Below are 18,437 nucleotides of genomic sequence, written 5' to 3' on the forward strand. Positions count from 1 at the left end.
CACACAAATCAGGTCGAAAACGGAGCTCATTATACGTCAGACAACACATAATTTGTTATGTATCGCGGAAAACGAAATCGCAAGTAGACGGGGGCACTCTGCGTGTGCTACCGTTTATTCAGGTATCGGTAGGTGGACGGATAAGGGGTGAGCCTGGCGCAGCGCGCGCTTTCTGTGGTATTGATTACAGCCTCCTATCCAGGTGCACAAGCAGGGTCAAATCTGCCCCTCTCTCCACCACCGTCACCTCCTCCTCCTCATCCACCCCTTCTGCCGGCAGCTCTTCGTCCCTTTTCCTGATCTCCCTTTCTCCACTCCCTCTCATACCTAACCCTCTCTCGCTCTATCTTTCTCTCCCTTTCTCTCCAGCGACCTGACCTCTCCTTCGCTATACCAACTTCTATCTCATTTCCACTCTCTCCCTGAATCTCTCCTGCTCGCTCGTTCTCTCGCTGCTCTCTCTCTTTCTCCCTCTCTCTCTTTCTCTCTTCCTTCATCGCTCTCGCTTCGGTCCCTCGTTCTGGCACGCTGCCCCATCTGCACGCGTATCGAGTGCAAAGAGAAAGAGAAAAATATGTACATCGACACGCGGCTCTACAGTTGCTCTCGCATTGGACGGATTTAGATGCATTCATTCGTATGTAATCGCAAATAAGTCCCAGAGCATGTGTTTTACACGCGGCTTGTCACCGGGATAGAAACTGTAACGAGCGAACGTAGGAATATCCACTGCGTGAACTTTCGCGCGCACTTATCAGACGGAAGAGGGAATACGTGATAGACTAAAATAATATCGTCAAAGAACGTTTAATTTTCACAATCCGATTAGATAGTGTAAATACTGCAAGTACACTTCAGCCATCAGGCGGATTATTCCAAGTTTATTATTATTTTACCAACCTTTCGCCGTCTTTTCACATTGGCGTATATATTTTTGGCTCACAAGATTGAGGAAGAAACAATGCGGGGCGAAGAACCATAATTCCCGACGACCCGGCTGTTTATCTCTCGGCTGGCGCAGATACGTTCGCGTTCATTTGTACATATCGTACATACATCCCTCTTCGACCCTTCGATATAGAATCGATCTTGAAGCCTAGACCGTCGTCGGTCGATTCATTCTCATTATGTCGTCGGTATCGGCTGAATTTTAGCGGCATCGATCGTAACCATGCAGTGCCAGCCAAGCAAGCCGAGCCAACCAACCAAGCGATCGAGCAAGCTGCCATCCAACCTCGAGAGAGTGCATCGAGCCATCCCCAGCGCGGACTATCGCACCAGCAACAACAATCTCTCGCCTGCTGAGCTGCTGAAGAAAGGTCCGGAGTTTTCCCCGGGAATTCCCGCGACTCGCTCGCTACCCTCACCGTAATTAGATCGCGCCTGCCTTTTTCTCAACGGAGGCAAAAGAAAAGAGTCCTCTTCCCCGGACTCGTTACGACCTAACTCACGAAGAGCGAGTAGGCTATACACGTTACGACGACGATCTATATCGGTCGATTTTTCACTCGTTAGAGCGCTCTTGCTTTCTAACTTGTCGTCGGTGCCTCGTAATACGTTTATGTTAATGCGGAAGTCCGTTCCCTCCCCCCCTCTCTCTCTCTCTCTCTCTCTTTCTCTCTGTCTCTCTCTCGCAAATGGTGCTGTTGCGGCGCGGGACGACGAATGGAAATCGAAGGGCGGACCTCGAGGTATAGCGCCGGTATATTTACCGGGCAAATGCAATGCGCATTTCGGTGAATTATCGACGTGGACTGTGCTCTCGGCTAATCCTGGGGAAGCACGCTGCATATAGCAGCTCTTCATAGAATTCACGCACGTCTTTCAAACAGAATCTTTGATACATTGTTACAAATTAAAAACTGGATATTCTGCGCACAAAGTGCCCTAAGTAAAATCTGACGCCTCGATTTTTGTCAATTAAATAATAATTAAAAAAAGAAGGGCTTCGCGGAGAGGAACGGACATACGACAATGAATTTTTTGACGCGAAATTGCGCGTCGCAGAGCCGTTATTGCGCAATGAGAATGCATGTCGTGCTTAATTAATGTATGAGCCGACACTGCAGTATAGTGGCTGTAAACAGATGTACTCGATCGGCGCGGCGCGCGCGGTCTAGGCCTGAAAAATACGATCGCGCGCACTCGCCACGGCTGCTTACGGATCGATATTACCAGCTGGCGTGCCGTTATTAAGAACTGACATTACCGGTCGCAATTTACCGTGGCCAACCTCGAATGACTCCCAAACCAGCGCTTGTATAATGCGGGAGCCCACGTAACGAATATATTTCCGCAGTTCGCGACGTGACGAATTATATTTGGCGAATAGAAATTGTTACGATTCTCTGGGGATCTCGGCAAGTGTATGGGCGCATGTTCTCTCCGCGCATTTAACATCAAATGTGCTTGTTTGATTCTCGTTTCGCAGTTAATTTTAATGAGATCTTCGCCGACAAGTAAAATAGCAAGCCGAGAGCGACATTTTATCTCTAACTATTATACAGCATATACAATAAGAATTATATTATATTGGATATATACGTAGATGTAACATGTAACTATGAAATAACATGATAAAGGTAGTGATCTTCAGTGTTGATTTTTACTATTGAATTTCGCGTTATCTCTTTGTTGAAATATCGAGAACATTTCGATCTCATCAGAGGATTTCAATAGGCTTTATTAGTTAGTTTGTTATCATTCGGCTCAAAGTTATTAATGGCTATCGCAAAATGCTTGTATATACATATGTTAAGGGAACTAACTGGATTGGACTTTTCTTCGTTGGTAATGTGAGAAAATCGAAGAGAATTTGATCGCTCTGAATCTTTAAATCTTATTTTTGTTACTTTGATTAATTTTTATTAAATATATTCAAAATTGATAGACACAGAATTTAATAGGAATATAAAATCATATGATTGAGAATTCGTCGTTGCTAAAAGAATATGGATGCGTCGAATCTTGCGAATGATAAAAATAAGTCTCTCACCAATAGTAGTAATAAATCCAAGCAAAAACTTATATAAAATGCGTAATGTGATATTTTGTATAGCCATTACTAAAATAAAAATGGAATAATTATGTCAAACCGTAGAGAGTGATTGATAACAATAAGAAAATGGTTATATATATAATTAAAACTTCAATTTTAGGTAATCATTCAGTTCATATTCCGTCATACAAATGACGGAATAATTGAAACAAATTTATCGCATTTAATAATTAAACTAATTAATTAATTAAATACTGCAAGATAAGGAAAAGATAGAAACGTTCCATTAGTTACATTTCTCGAGTCGTAAATCCGCGATAAAGGAGCGATGTATGTGACTAAAACAAATTAAATAGCGGCAAATAAAACGTTGCATCTTCTTTTTTACACGATCGAAACAGCCGATACAAGTAGACGTTGCACGTTGGGCAAACTATTTTTATTGAACTTCGCGGCGCACGGGCGTTTCGAATGGGCTTTTAATCGCTTGGCGGAGTGTGTGGGGAACGTATAATTAATTTTCAGAAGTTCCATCACGAAGTTTTGGCTCACGTTTCTAATTAAACCGAAGCCGAACGAAAGTATTTGAATTAGTTTTCTAAAAAGCCATTTTTTTTACAGTAACCGCACGCGTCCGAAAGTCGCCACTCTCGCGTGAAAATATCACGAGATATTTTGCACATAATGAGATAATATTACGCTATGGCTTCGCCAATAATTCACGTTATAGAACAATAATGAATCGTGTACTTTGATAACGCGACGTCCGAAACATGCATAAAAAACCTTGCAACACTGTTGTAATCTTATAATCGAAGCAAAATACCACATGATCTGTTAATAATTTTACATAATTTAGAATCTTACGTATATATCTTACTCATACATTGTATGTTTGTTTACAAGTTCAATGTATGCTTTTTGTCGAAATAATTTATATATGAATTTGTACACATGCATCGTACGTGACGCATAAAGAAGTTTCTCCATTTGAGATCTATTTTCGTAAATTCTCTTTAAATCCAATAATCAACATTTTATTTGCCACCTTGCATATAGGTAAAGAATTAGTAGCATATTTTAATGAGATACTTATCATTATTGGAAAAAGAGATCTTGTACGTTTTAAATTATATATCCGGTTCAAGAAGAAAGTTTTTTAGTTCGCTACTCTTTCGAAACAGATTCTCGATATTCATCACTAATTATTGTATCTTACTCTGCATCAGATCAGTTTCCTTTCTCTAATTATTTCAATTCTGAATAAATTATATCGTTATCTTATGTAATTAGACCTGAAAGTATATATGAGACTGCAACGAAAATAATTCATTAGGATTAAAATCTACGGTAAAAGAAAGGATAAGAAAGTTATCTCGTGATAGTATAAGGATTAATATCTTCCTTTGCCCAACTACAGAACAGGTTGGATTTGCCAGAGTTAAATTCAAGCACACACTGAAGAGAATCAATAACGCACCAGGTTCAAATAACGGTTGTCTAACCCCGGTTGTCTAAAAGACCCAGAGAGATTTATACATAGGCAGGGGGTTTTCGGCCTACATCGAGCGAGTTTCACGATCCACGGGTACACCAGTATTTTAAAAGCGCGGAAAAAGCCGAACGTGTGCCACAAACAATCGATAAAAATATTTATACTCCGAAACGGTTACAAGTCTCGGGAGTCCTATTTCTCGCATTACGAAAATCCCCCTTGGAATATAAGACGCGGTCGTGCGTCATAAAAGGAAACGTGACGTGTACTCGAATGCCGTTAATGACGCATAGCATTCGCGAAAATCACGTCTCGAGACCATGCGGCCGCGAGCAGAAAAGATCTAATAAACGGACCATTAATCTTACTTAAGCGGCCGCGAGATAAGCGGCTATATCAAATGACAAATTTTTGGCCACGACAAAAACCCCTTCCTTCCTAATCTTTAATTCGGATTATAAGTACTGTCACTTTGTGTGCTCGTTGAACATTTAATTGCAACGAAGTACGACGTTGAAAGTGACATAGAAATGAAGACGAATCTCTTTGCTATTCTCTACACAAAAAATCTATATATATAAAATTGTAATAAAAAGTTAAGTATTGATATAAAAATTGTACAAAAAAGTTTATATTTCTTAAAATATTAAAAACTCTACTTAAGCATAAATATATATTCTTAATGCATTCATCTCTTATCGCGTATTGTTTAAAGTCTAAATGGCAAACATCGAGTCGGCCTTACTAAATCCTTCATACTATAATAAATCCGGATATTTGTTATACAAAAGTTAGATGTGATATCCGTAATTAATCAATAATAAGTAAAATGTAGTTTTTTTTTTGTTATTGACGCAGACAATTAAAACCACAAAATTGAACATTTTTAACAACAAAATTGAAATGATCAACGGCCCCCATTAATCGCGCCAGCATGGCGACGAGATTTATCACGGGCGACACAACGGCATCGCAGCGCGTGCAACGCGTGCGGTTAGATTCTGCCTGCACTTTAATGCACGTCTGCTTTTCGTGAAGGCTGTCGCGGTACGTATATGTGTTTGCGCGTTTTCTCCTTCCTGCTTCTCCATTTCGTCTTTTTACCCGCGAGTCGTTCGCCCCGGGCGACCCACTTTCGAAACGGACCGTATCGCGTGAGAATGGAACGTCGTCTTGAGGGAAAGATATATTTCGTTATTATGAAAATAGCCGATCTTCAAAGGGTAAGATCGACGCTACAACCGTTTCTGGGGCGGACAGACGGAAGGATGGTAGAAACACTAGCGGACGAATTTCTGCGAAACGCGTATCTTCCTTTAGAGACCACTCGACACTAAATGCATGATTTATGTGATACTCGAAATTGTAAAAAAAGAAAAAAAGAACGCTGTCATCGAGGACGAATGAAAATATTCCGTGTGTAGTTGCAGCCAACGCGGGTAAAAGGATTGCTCGAGTATCGACACATAATTGTATAAAGATGCCAATAGATATCAGATATAATATGCACCATGTTTCAGCTGTTTCAGCCATATTGAAAAATATTTTAAAGAAATTCTTATACGGATTCTTTATTGACAGGCATAAGGAGACACTTCTTAAAAAAAAAAGATGCAAAAAAACTTTTTTTTCCCTCAAAATAAACTAAATACTTTTACGGTTAAAAAACTGACTACAAAAATTTTCCTCTTAATCTGTTCCAAAAATATTTTTAAAGATTGTGGAAGACTCGCTGAAAGAAAATAAGTAGTCGTTGAAAAACATTTTCTTTTCTACGAAAGTTACAAAATTGCGTTGGGTGCTCTCGTTCCATGATATTAATGCAATATATATCGAAATATATATTTCTCTTAAAAATGTATCACCGAATTTTTCCTAAAAATACTTGTATATTTTTAAAAATACGCTAATATGTTGTGAAATTGTCATCAAAATTAACTTTGAAAGGAATATGTTTTAACTTGTTATACTAAAAGAATGAAATTGATTAATATATTCGTTAATTACAATCATATGTAAATAGAGAGATATGCAGAATTCCATCTCTATACAAACAGAGAGAATTACTACTTAATAAAATAAAACATATATTTTCCTATACACTCACCGATTAAGTGTACTTTACTTTCCGCACAGTTCGAATACGCACAACATATATACTTCGAAATTCGCAGGAAAACACGCAAATGTATATTTAGTATTTTTCTGCGTTATTTCCGTAACATACGTTATCTATGTTATTAAAATACCATTAGCGTGTGCATATTTTATATGTTTCCGCATAAAATTAATCTGTAGCTTCTATACGGGTCTTTATTCGGATTTAATCACATATATTACATAGAATTGTTTGCGCAAAGACTAGGAAAGGGAAACGTAAAGCATAGAATTTAATCCACGTACACACATTTGCGTGCGCGCGCGTATACATGCAAATGCAGACACTGCACACAAGCGCGCGCGCGATTACTTAGAAAATATACTTCCGTAAGAAAGGACCAGCTGGCTGATTTTCACGAGCTAGTTAACATCAAACGACCGTGTTTACCGACGTGAATTACACAGAAGAAAACTTCTCCGCCATTCGGAAGTACTAATTAAACTGTGGGGTGCACTTTAACACTTAGCGGTGATTTGGTTTTTGTTCATAGACCGCAAGTCCTCAAGATGTCTCGCATTAAATACCAGTCGGTTTGCGACCATTTTAAAATTTACCTTTAATTTTGACGTGGAAACTCGCATTTGGGTCTCAACAATAAGAAGAAATAGCACGCGTATACCCTAACTGCACGCTAACAACACGTGACTCTTCTTTCTGTTCATTTATTTTTTTAAATCTTCATAAAATCTAATAAAAAAATGTCTTTGATAATTGATGAAGAGTAAGTAAATCGAAATCTTTACTTATCTAACACTACTTTGAAAATAAACATCCACTTTATTGATAATTATGTTAAGAAATAATATTATATTCTATATTAATATAATATTCGATTTGATACTTAATTTTTTAATCTTTTATAAAGTAAAATAATTTTTTTTTTTAAGAAAAGTTGAGTAAAATTCGCATTTTTTTCAGTTTTTCAATTTACATCGTGTGGATATTTCATGTAGAGTTTTGCTTCAAAAATATAGATTTTAAGGCCGTAAGAAATCTTCTTTTTTCCCCAGGATCTTTTTTTTCTACTCGTCATGTAGACGCGCCACGCCATTCATTTACTTCTCTCGAGCCAACGAGGAGTCTCGTATAACAGCGTCGTATAACAGGTCGAGTGATTTCACGCTCCTTCAACTACGAACGGGACGCGAGGATAAATTAACAGGCGATGTAAAAAGATTACAGAAAATGCGATGAAAAAATGTGGTAGGCAAAAAATAACGTCGAAAATTTCGCCAAGATGCAGGTGCGAAAATGTAATACATTTCCGTTATATTTGGTGAGGTAATACAAACGCGGTCCGAAAAAGTCTCGCCAGGGGAAATTTTCACGTACATCTACGGTTCGCACATCATTCGTATGTTTCACGATCCTTGCATGCAAAATTGTTCTCTCGACGAATCAAATTCTTGACACCACAAAAATAGGAAAACTTCACAGTGCTCGATTGAATACGTGTCTTGTAATACTTATTGCAAACGATATGTTACGGTGGATGTTATATTTAAAATTATTATTACGTCTCTCTCTCTCTCTCTCTGTATTCCTACGTGCCTCAACTTTATGAAATATTTATTATTTGTTATCTTGTTGGTCGACATTTTAATTTCATTGTTTACACAACATACGGTAGAAATTCATGGCAATTTCAACAGAATAAAGTGACGCAAAAATTGCGATTTGTCTGCATGTTCAAAAATTTAGTAAAACCAGAATTTTATGACATATAATTGATATATTCGTGAAACAGTAATATCGAATCGAATATTACTAGCGAAGCATTTACAGGAGGATTAAACGTTAATGAACATAACAGACTCTATCTATATACATATTAATCGGATCGACTCAAAATATGGATCGGAGATATCGTCGATATTGACACGACATTACAGTGACTCTCAATAATTGCTACCTATATAATTGCTACTAGGGGCTCTCGTTAAAGCCACAAAGTCGACCAATGCGGATGCCAGCGTAAAATGGATGACCAGTCGCTAAAGCGCGGGAGAAAGAGGCAAGAGAGAGAGTGTCAAACGTTTCCTCGTAATTATAAAAGCAAAGTGGAACCGACACGCTCGCGTGACAGTTTTATCTTCCAGCCTCTTCATCGTTCATATATCAATTTGTGATTCAAAGCTTACAACGATTACATACACAAAGAAGAACAATTTTTTTCATAGCTCCTTCCCTTTCTCTCTTACTTTCTGGCAATGTATCAACATTCTGGCGATACATCAAACCTAGTCGAGTGATGCTACCCTATGAGCGAAATAAAAAAAATCGACGGTAAATGATTTAAATTTCAATGTAAACGCTTGTGGTTTCCTTCTTATTAGCTGTCGTGATACGAATGTTGCGGTAACGGCACATATTGTGCAATTGATCAATACTCGTACACATATCAAAACGTTACATTTTTCAAATCCTCCGGTATCGATGGCAAAACCATTAAAAATTTTATTAAAATTTCGTCTCTCTCTCTCTCTCTCTCTCTCTCTCTCTCTCTCTCTCTCTCTCTCTCTGCATATCGTAAAGACGCACAACGTACATCATCATTAAACTAGAACAGACTGCCTTTCTGTTTTCACATATCAAAATATTTCATGTATAATTTTCAAGCGATCACACTTAAATAAATGAATTTTATCATCGGAAAATTATTGAATTTAGATTGACTGGTTTTATCCAGGAGCTTACATTATTCCGTTCTATCCAATTTACTCCTTTAGGATAGACATTTTTTCTCGAGAGGATAAAATAAATTCTCGAAAAGTGTATCTACATAGCGCAAATTCCTAAAGAAAAATGCAACAGGACAACTTGTAGGAAGTTAGTATCCTATCTTTAGAATCTTAATATAATTGATAAAATTCTTGAAAATTGTAGTTGTAACGATTAAATACAAAAAATTGGAATTCGAAGATACGACATGTCAAATTTATGTTTTAAATATAGAAATTGGTAATAATTTTCCTATTTTAGAATCAATTTGGGTCACAATTTTCTTTTTGATAAAACTTTTAAAATGCTATTTATAAAATTCTTAAGAAAATGTAAGGACTAAAACTCGAGGAAAGGTCGGAAGTCTGTCAATTATATCGAAATTCTAAAAATTAGATGTTAATAGAAGTCATAGAAAGACCATGTCTAAATATACTCAAGAATTCATCGCGGCCGTTTAAATCGGAAGAAAACGACTTTCCAACGGAAATCTAAATACTTAGCGAGTTTTCAACCGGGATGTTGAAGACTACGGCAAAGAGGAGAGCAATGCCTCGCCCCGAGGTGGGATGTTTCTGATGCTGTATATTTTACACGGTTAGAGTTTCGTGTTGAAGCTGGGTTAAGCTGAACCCTGACCTATACTCTGACTAAAGTCAGAGTTCGTTTCGACGCGAGTATACTTGCCGACTGAAATATTCACCGTTCGTCCGTTTCAGCTCTCTCCCTTCTCTTTCTTTCTATCTTTTTCTTTCTATTCCACGATCACCCTCATCCTCTACGACCCATTCCTGTACTCTCTTATTATTATACTCTTATTATTATTATTATACGTTATAAAAATTGGAGACAGTGTAAAACGCAAATTTTAAAAAAATTTCTTGAATTTATTAATGAAGAAAGATTTTTTGGCATATTAAAAGTAAAGCCTCAGACAGAAAATGAAAGAAAATAAAATAAAAACTTTGAAACAAAAATGTATATTTATAATAGTGTTTTAATTTAAGAAATTTTGTGTTATTACGTGTTTTCGATTTCGTGTAATCCAGTTTACACAAGTTAGGTATATACAATTTAATTATATTATACATATATCTACAATTTTATACAATTGACATTTGCAATTTCTTAAAATTATAAAAAAATTAATTTTTGTTGAATTATACCCTCCCGCTTTATCCCTGACAAAAAAATGAATTGTAAGGACAAGTGAGGGTAGAATATCACACGTTTTGTTCATATAATTTTAAATATAAGTATCAACAAATTTTTAAATTTGTTCGAAACTACTTTTTCAAAAGCTTATATTAGTGAGTACGGAAGTTGGTGTTCCCTTAAGCCAATTATGTCTGGAAATATAATCAAACAAGTTTATTTCCAGCTCATTAGATTAAGATGATCTAAAAATATAAATAAAGAGAAACGCGTTTATATTTACGTTTATATTTTAATATACGTATTGGTAAGTATACTTTAATTTGTGGCACAGAATTCTCTAAGTTTAGAAAAAAAACCATAATTAATACATGATTGTTAGGATGTCTGTGAATTATCAACATAGAGAAAAATGATCCTCAAGATGAAAAGGACTAACTATATAAATGTACTCTGTTTCTGTTGGACTTCGTGAAATCAATTCATGAAAGATAATTAAGCGTCTCATCGAAGATCAAGGAACCTGCTGCAGGAAGGAACAAATCTCGGATTTTTCGGATTTATAATACTTCTAGTATAAATATTTTTCCATTAATACTTCCAGTATTAATGGGAAAATATTTATTGTAATATTTTCCATTAATACTTTCAGTACAACAATGAAAGAGATAACGTATGGATGTTAAAAGAGAGCGCAAAAGAAATCGATCAATTAATTATAAATCGAGAAAAATTTCATTATTACTCATTATTACTGATTATTACTGACAATTCAATATTTAACGTCTTATTTAGCTGTTTTCTAAATAATATATCACGCATTTTTAAATAACATGAAAATTAAAATGTCCAATGTCCGATATTTATCTTCTCTGCTCTTTTAAGGATATGAAAAAATTGATCTGAGAGTTGTAAAAATTAAATATATATCTGATTCAATCACAGATTATCATGATATATTTTTCAAAACGATAACCTTCCTTAGTTTCGATAAACGATAAACTTTCTTAATTTTCTGTCGTTTCCTTATATAGTAAATATTACAGATGACGTACAAAAAGAAATTCTCAACTCGATGATGCCAAAGTGTACTCGATGATACCATATCAACCTGGGAAGCACGCGTACCAGGCGTTTATACCAATCCATTACCGAAGTGTCGCGGCTTCGATACAGCGTAACGTAGATAGCTATAAGATTCTCTCTCTTTCAAATAGCGACAAGCAACTTGGTGAGAGTTACGATATGGACGTGACGGCTGAAATATTTGATTTTTATTGTGGTAATTTACGTGTGTAACGGGATGAAATGCACTATCGTGCGTTCCGACAATTCTCATGAGTTTGTAAACCGCTCGTTGATGGGACGCACCATAAACATATCAATTACAGGTAACGCTCTGTTTATTCTACTGAAATTGCTCGTCTACTCTAGATTTGAAACGTTTAAAATATAATAAAATTGAGAAGCGTACTTATATAAATAAAAATGCAAAAAATATACTTATCACGGAATCAAGGATCGAACGTCGCGTTAAATGAGATTGTATAATAATATAGATTATAACTCGTTATAACTTTGCCATCGTTTTGACGTGCTCTCGCATAATAATAATTGATACGGAACTGTATGCTTAAACGCGCGACTGGAAAACCGTAATTCTTCGCGTTAATAAGCGCATTAACGTGACGTGTTTTTCCTCGCCAAAATATAGCAAATATTCGAAGTAGATTAGATAGACGAATCCATAAAACGCCATGCGCGTGCACCCACCGTTCACTGATGAGATTTCACGAAAAGCCTATTTATAATAAATTTACGCGCGGAAAATGGTCCGCAATGACTAGCGCATGGGACGCGAGAGACATTTAATTTTTTTCATCGAAAATATTTAATTTTTCTCGGCACGGCAAAATTTACTTAAAATGGAATATCGCATGCGTACGCGGCCATACATACGACACATGATGCGCTCGCGAATAACTAATCCCACGGTTGGTGCAATAACAGACGCAAAAAAGGGACCGCGAGAGCGTGAAACGAGAGAAGGTGGAACGAAGCGAGCGAAACGTAGAGATAAAATTGAAGGAAAACGAAGGACTGGGATTATGCAGAATGCGGTCGCGAAAAAAAAGAGAGGGGAGAGAGAGAGAAAGAGAGAGAAAGAGAGAGAGAGAGAGAGAGAGAGAGAGAGCAAGAGAGATATGCTAATCTTTTGACTCGTCATCCATTGCATTCACTGACGAATATTCCACGACACTTTAAACGCATGCCCTGCATTGCATGTGGCTTTCCTACATTCTCATAAAAAATATAAATTATTTCAATGTAACAAACTAGATACAAATGAAAAAATAGAGATTGGCAGATACCGATGCGCTTGCAGCAAAACAAACGATAAAGGTATTGTACATATAAAACAGCAAAATTGGACATTTTATGGAGCCAATTATTTCTGTTCCAAAAAAGCATATTGATTCAATCGACAATAAATTAATAATAAAAGTTAATACGCACCATGTTATCGTTTTTACGTCTATATTTTTTGAAATAAATCGTAGATTTATTCCACTCACCCTGTCCTTGTAAAATGAATTATATTTACGATATACCTATATTCTGGATTTTTTAGAATTTCGAGACACCGGGGAGTAACTTGGGGAGCAATGCTCCCGAGATGCATAAATCTGTGCCACTTTTAAGGAGTACGCTCTTCCGTGAAGTATGTACATAATCACAGGTGCATAAATTCACTTCCGCTAAATATACTCGAATGCAGCTGAGTGCCTCGTTACAATATTATAATGCGCGTGGTAACATCGACCTATAATCTGCGTTACGCCTGAGCTGTGTACAATCGGTTTTACGTCGAACTAGCTGATTTCGACTACCGTCGGATCCGATAATCCTATCCCCATTGACGAGCCATTACGCATTACGCGGAACATGTCTTTGCCATGGGCAATTATTTCAATGAAATCATGGAAAACGCACACCCGAATGAAAGTGAGATAATTAATGGATTCGATTTAATCCAACGCATTTGTTTTACTTGAGAAAAACACATCGTCACATTGTCTACAATTCTACAATTCTACATTATACAATATACAAGTACGAAATCATAATTTAAGATACCACCGAAATATTGAATAGAAAATACTGAAAAATTATTGAGAAGCGATTCCAATTCAATCTATATATTAATTATTGAAATAATTTCACACGCCGTTTAACGATAAACTTTAACGTATCGAGTTACAACAGCTCGAAACGTCGCTTACAGCTCTTCTGTCTTTGCGGTCAGCTTCGATATGTCGCGCGTCCTACACCATTGCGATTGACGGACGACCGCAACAACGTCGCCGCAATCACTAAATGCAAAACCGATGGGTGCTCCGTCCCCGTCCCGTCTCGTCCCGTCCCGTCCCGCGAAATTCGGGCCCCTCGCGTTTCTAGCGGCTAATCCGTTTTGGCGTGCAAATTGCAGCCGACACGACGCGTCGCGTCGCACAAACGTGTAACACGCGATTCTTCGCAAAACCTCGACGTAAATGGAACGCGTAAGTTTCGCGAAATGACACGAAGACAACATGAGGATGAGATGGCGACAGACTCATTGTCAGTATGTAGAATGTAGACGAATAGGTAGATAAGTATATTCGAAAAACCACGTTAAGCCACCGCATTAACTCAATGATAATAAATCGTATTACAATAACGCGGTTAATATTACACGTCGCAAAATGTTTTCCGAAATGTTAGAAAGATTTTCGCTTCATATTGCAATTATCCGGAAAAGAAATCACCCTAGCTGACATATATTACTGTGCTGTAATACAAGCGTTCAAAGTATTATTATTTCAGTTTAATATGTAAATACGAAAATATTTACAAAATTACGTGTTTAATATTTATATTTAGTATCTGATATAATCCATTTTTACATTTTAATATTTATTGTACAACATGATATGTCTTTAATATCTACAGTATTGAAAAATTTGATTTTTTTCTTATATTAAAGCTACATATGTATATTGTTGTCGTATTATACATATTAAAATGTCATATTAATTAATCATTATGTTGAAAAACTAAATGCCAATATACGTAAACATTTTAACGATTACGTGAATTTAGCAATAGTTTATATTTAATTTGCATTATTGTTCTGTCACCTTCACTTTGAGGAGAGAAGTGATTCTTTGAGAAGATTCTTGTTCTAACCGAGAACACAATTAATCAAAACGCACGCGCACGCGACTAAGAATTTCAAGTAGAATAACCAGACGGACAGTCAGACCTCCTGACAGTTCGTTCTCCTGCATAGGTCAAGAGACCTGTCGCCATCGTCGTTGTCGTCATGCAAGTTGCCATCGGCGCAGTAGCCGTCGCGAAAGTTCTTCAGGGACGGAAACGAGCGGTCGAGAGACGAATCCAAAAGTCGCTCCTGAAGAGGAACGAGCCTCGAGGGGTGCTCCGGAATATTTGACAACATGTTTCCCTAGACGGTCGTCTGAGAAGAATCTTGCCAAGATACATACGTACGTGCATATGTGTACGTCTTAGGATTTGCCACCATCTGGCCAAGTTTGCTCCGTAGCATAAATATCGCAGCTTTCTCATCGAGCAAGCAGAATTACGGTATACATATTTTTATTCTCTGACACATTATCATTAAAAATATTCATTATTTGTTTATTTAATTTGAAAATTAATCGAAATAGTCTAACTGTGTCACAAGGAATGAATAGCTCGAACAAAGGAAAAATGTGACTTTGTTTAGCTAGGCATCTCTGATGTAAAAGAAGACAGAAAATTCAACAGAAAATCGTTCGCATCATTATCAATAACGAAATTCGACTTTCTATAACTATCTTTCCGATGATGAAAGTTTTTAACACCAATAAAAATTTACAAATGTATCATACATGTTGCGTAGCGGCCGAAAAAATTTAGACAATCCTTACGTCACGTAAATCGTTTCTATTTGCCGGAGACCCAGCACATTTTTCACGAAATACGCTTTTCATGCGTCAGCAAATTCTCTCACGTTTCGCGAAACATACCAATGTCCAGCGAGAGTTCTAATATCTCTACTCTCTATCGGTTTTCATTTGTGCTACAACTTTTCGTAAAAAGAGATACTTGTTGGGTCAAAACTTTAGGAAAAACTAAAATATATAATGACTCGACTGCACCATCGATCTTACTTCAATAGACATATGTTGCTGAACGTTAACGTTAACAAATCGTAAACCTCGGCGAAACTAAACTAAAATGTAAATCAAAATGTGTGTGTGCGTGTGTGTGTGTATGTGTGCATGCAGTTAAAGACGTTAATATTCTTTAACGCCATTAATGCAATAAGTGATATAATAACGATGTGCTGTTAAGCTAACAGGATGACAAGCGCTATCCTCCTCCCGGAACGCATTTGCCGTGCCAATCTAATGTCCTCGAAGCACGATAAGCATGCTCGTACTGTTTAGGGCCACGAAATAACTTGAACTGCGCGAGCAAAGATATAAATGCCGGAACACCGTCTAAAGCACAATTAGCCAAGTTGGGACGGGAGCGGAGCGCAATCCGAAGTTGAGCCGGGTGTTCCAAGGACTTAGCCGTTTCGCTGTCCGAAATAATGGCTGCAATGACATACATAGCTGCGCGAGATGCACGCCAAGTGCATGAAAATTCATCGACGAGCCGTACGACTGCAATGCAATGCGAGAAACGCGAAACTATGATGCGCGGAGAACGCGCTAACTAAGTGAAATCAGACTTTTTTACATGACTCCGACATTGAGGTTTCCGCCGCGGAGAAATGCCGGTAAATGCAGCTTGATGCAATGCATTTCGTTACAGCGCGAAATTCAGTTAGCGTTTCTTGGTAACGGATTCTTTTTCTACTTTACGCCGCGATCTCGAAATGGTACGTGGCCGTGTTTAATATCGCACCGCGCCCGCGCGCCGCGGTACAATCGTTTCACTTCGTACGCCAGCGAAACCACATATTTCATTAATATCACGCGCGATAAGATATTAGAGAAAAATAGTTTTTGTTTTATCATTTTCACGGCTCTAACGATGCTCTATTATACAGAAAAGACGATTTCATTCAAGGTACTATCGATGTAACAAACCGTTATCTCGGCATAAATCAGATCGCTCGCTAATGTTAATGTGCTCGAAGTACGATAAGAGCATGCCTCGAAAATGTGTTTAGTGGGAAACAATTTTGCGCAATTCAAGGCACAAATGTTTAACTCGACATTTTTAATTCGATATTTTTATATATGTTTCGTATCACGTAATGCACGTAATACGCACAAAAAAAATCGGTTGTTATCACAAGTTATGCACATTGTAAGTGCGATGAATTTTATATGTACGATAGTCCGGAGTTATCGGAAGTGCTTCCGTATTATTCAGTGAGATAAGAAACTTTCTTTTTGCAGAGTATATTCAAAACTATCAAGTCAAGCGCGAAATTTCAAATAAAGTGTGTCACATTTTTCAATAATCCAAGCACAGAATCTCAATAGATACATTACAGTATTACACGATACTTTCTAAATTTTGTATCGTACTGTAAAGAGACAAACAAAATAGATACGGACGTTGTACGAATAACCGGCAAGCCGGCGATCGGCGATAAATATGTGCAGTCAATAAACGGGCTTGAAAAGCGAAATAAATTAAATTGAACAAAACAATTGGAATAAGCGTAATGTAGTCGAATATATATATCGAGAAGATTAATTTATTTTGCTTGAGGCTACCATTAATGGCAGGATTAATGTCAAATTTCGCGTCTCGTACGCGTGATATCTGTTTGAGTGAATTTTGTTCGATATTTTACTTTTTTGTCAATGCAATTCTATCAAGATACATGGCACTCAATCTCTGAAATATCACTGATTTTATCGCGTGTAAATGATCCTTATTCACGGAGCTGCAATCAAGTTGAAGCGAAACCACGTTTCTTTTACGCAACGGCAACGGGCACCGACACTGAATTCAGCGCTCTGAATTCAAATCATAAAGTTTGTAAGAGACGACCGTCTGTAACTGTCGAGCAAACGCGTGCTCGTGAACCGCGTGCGCAACGGCGCTCAATTTGGAGATTGGTGTCCATTGGAATTGGAAATAAAATTTCGTAGACGTACAAATGGGGACGAGCAGCACAGGGTTGCAACACGTTACGGCGGTAAGGCGCGAGAAATGTACCGTGCGCGCCATCGATTTTGCGGCTACCGATTTATGTTTACGGACCCACCTGCGGTACACAGTAAACGATATCACGTAAGCAGGAATTTGTATATCCCATCTCATTGTCATCGTCACCGTGTAAATGTTTATTCGAGATGACGGATAATTTTAGCAGCAACATAAATAACTATAAGCAGTGACAATAGATTCAGAATAATTATAGAAAAATATTATTTAATTTTAGACACTACGTATATTTTTAGCATTCTCGTAGAAAATAACTATTTTCCATTACTTTTGTGGAGCATTATACAATAAATTTATCAAGATCTCTTTTTTTATTTAAAAAAAATATATTTAATGGTTTCTGTATTATTTTAGACATTCTACTTTATGAATTTTGTGAAAAGATCGCGCAAAAGTTTTCCTCTTCTTTCTGGTCTTTCTCTTTCTTGTCGCGGGGGGTTACAGACACAGATGTGGATGCTATGCCGGGAGTGTGCAACATAGACAAAAGTGGAAACTCTCAGGACAACCTTACAGTTAAATGTCTCGGCTCGTCCGCGAATATAACGGAGTTTAATCAGGGTAAAGCATGTGGCGAAAAGTCGCCAACTTCCGGTATTTCGCCATGATTTACCTATCTCTTGAGCAATAAAAAGCCTCGCTACCCGGTTCTTGGACTACGTAGC

Source organism: Temnothorax longispinosus, chromosome 6, assembly GCF_030848805.1.
Source record: "Temnothorax longispinosus isolate EJ_2023e chromosome 6, Tlon_JGU_v1, whole genome shotgun sequence".
Lineage (NCBI taxonomy): Eukaryota > Metazoa > Arthropoda > Insecta > Hymenoptera > Formicidae > Temnothorax > Temnothorax longispinosus.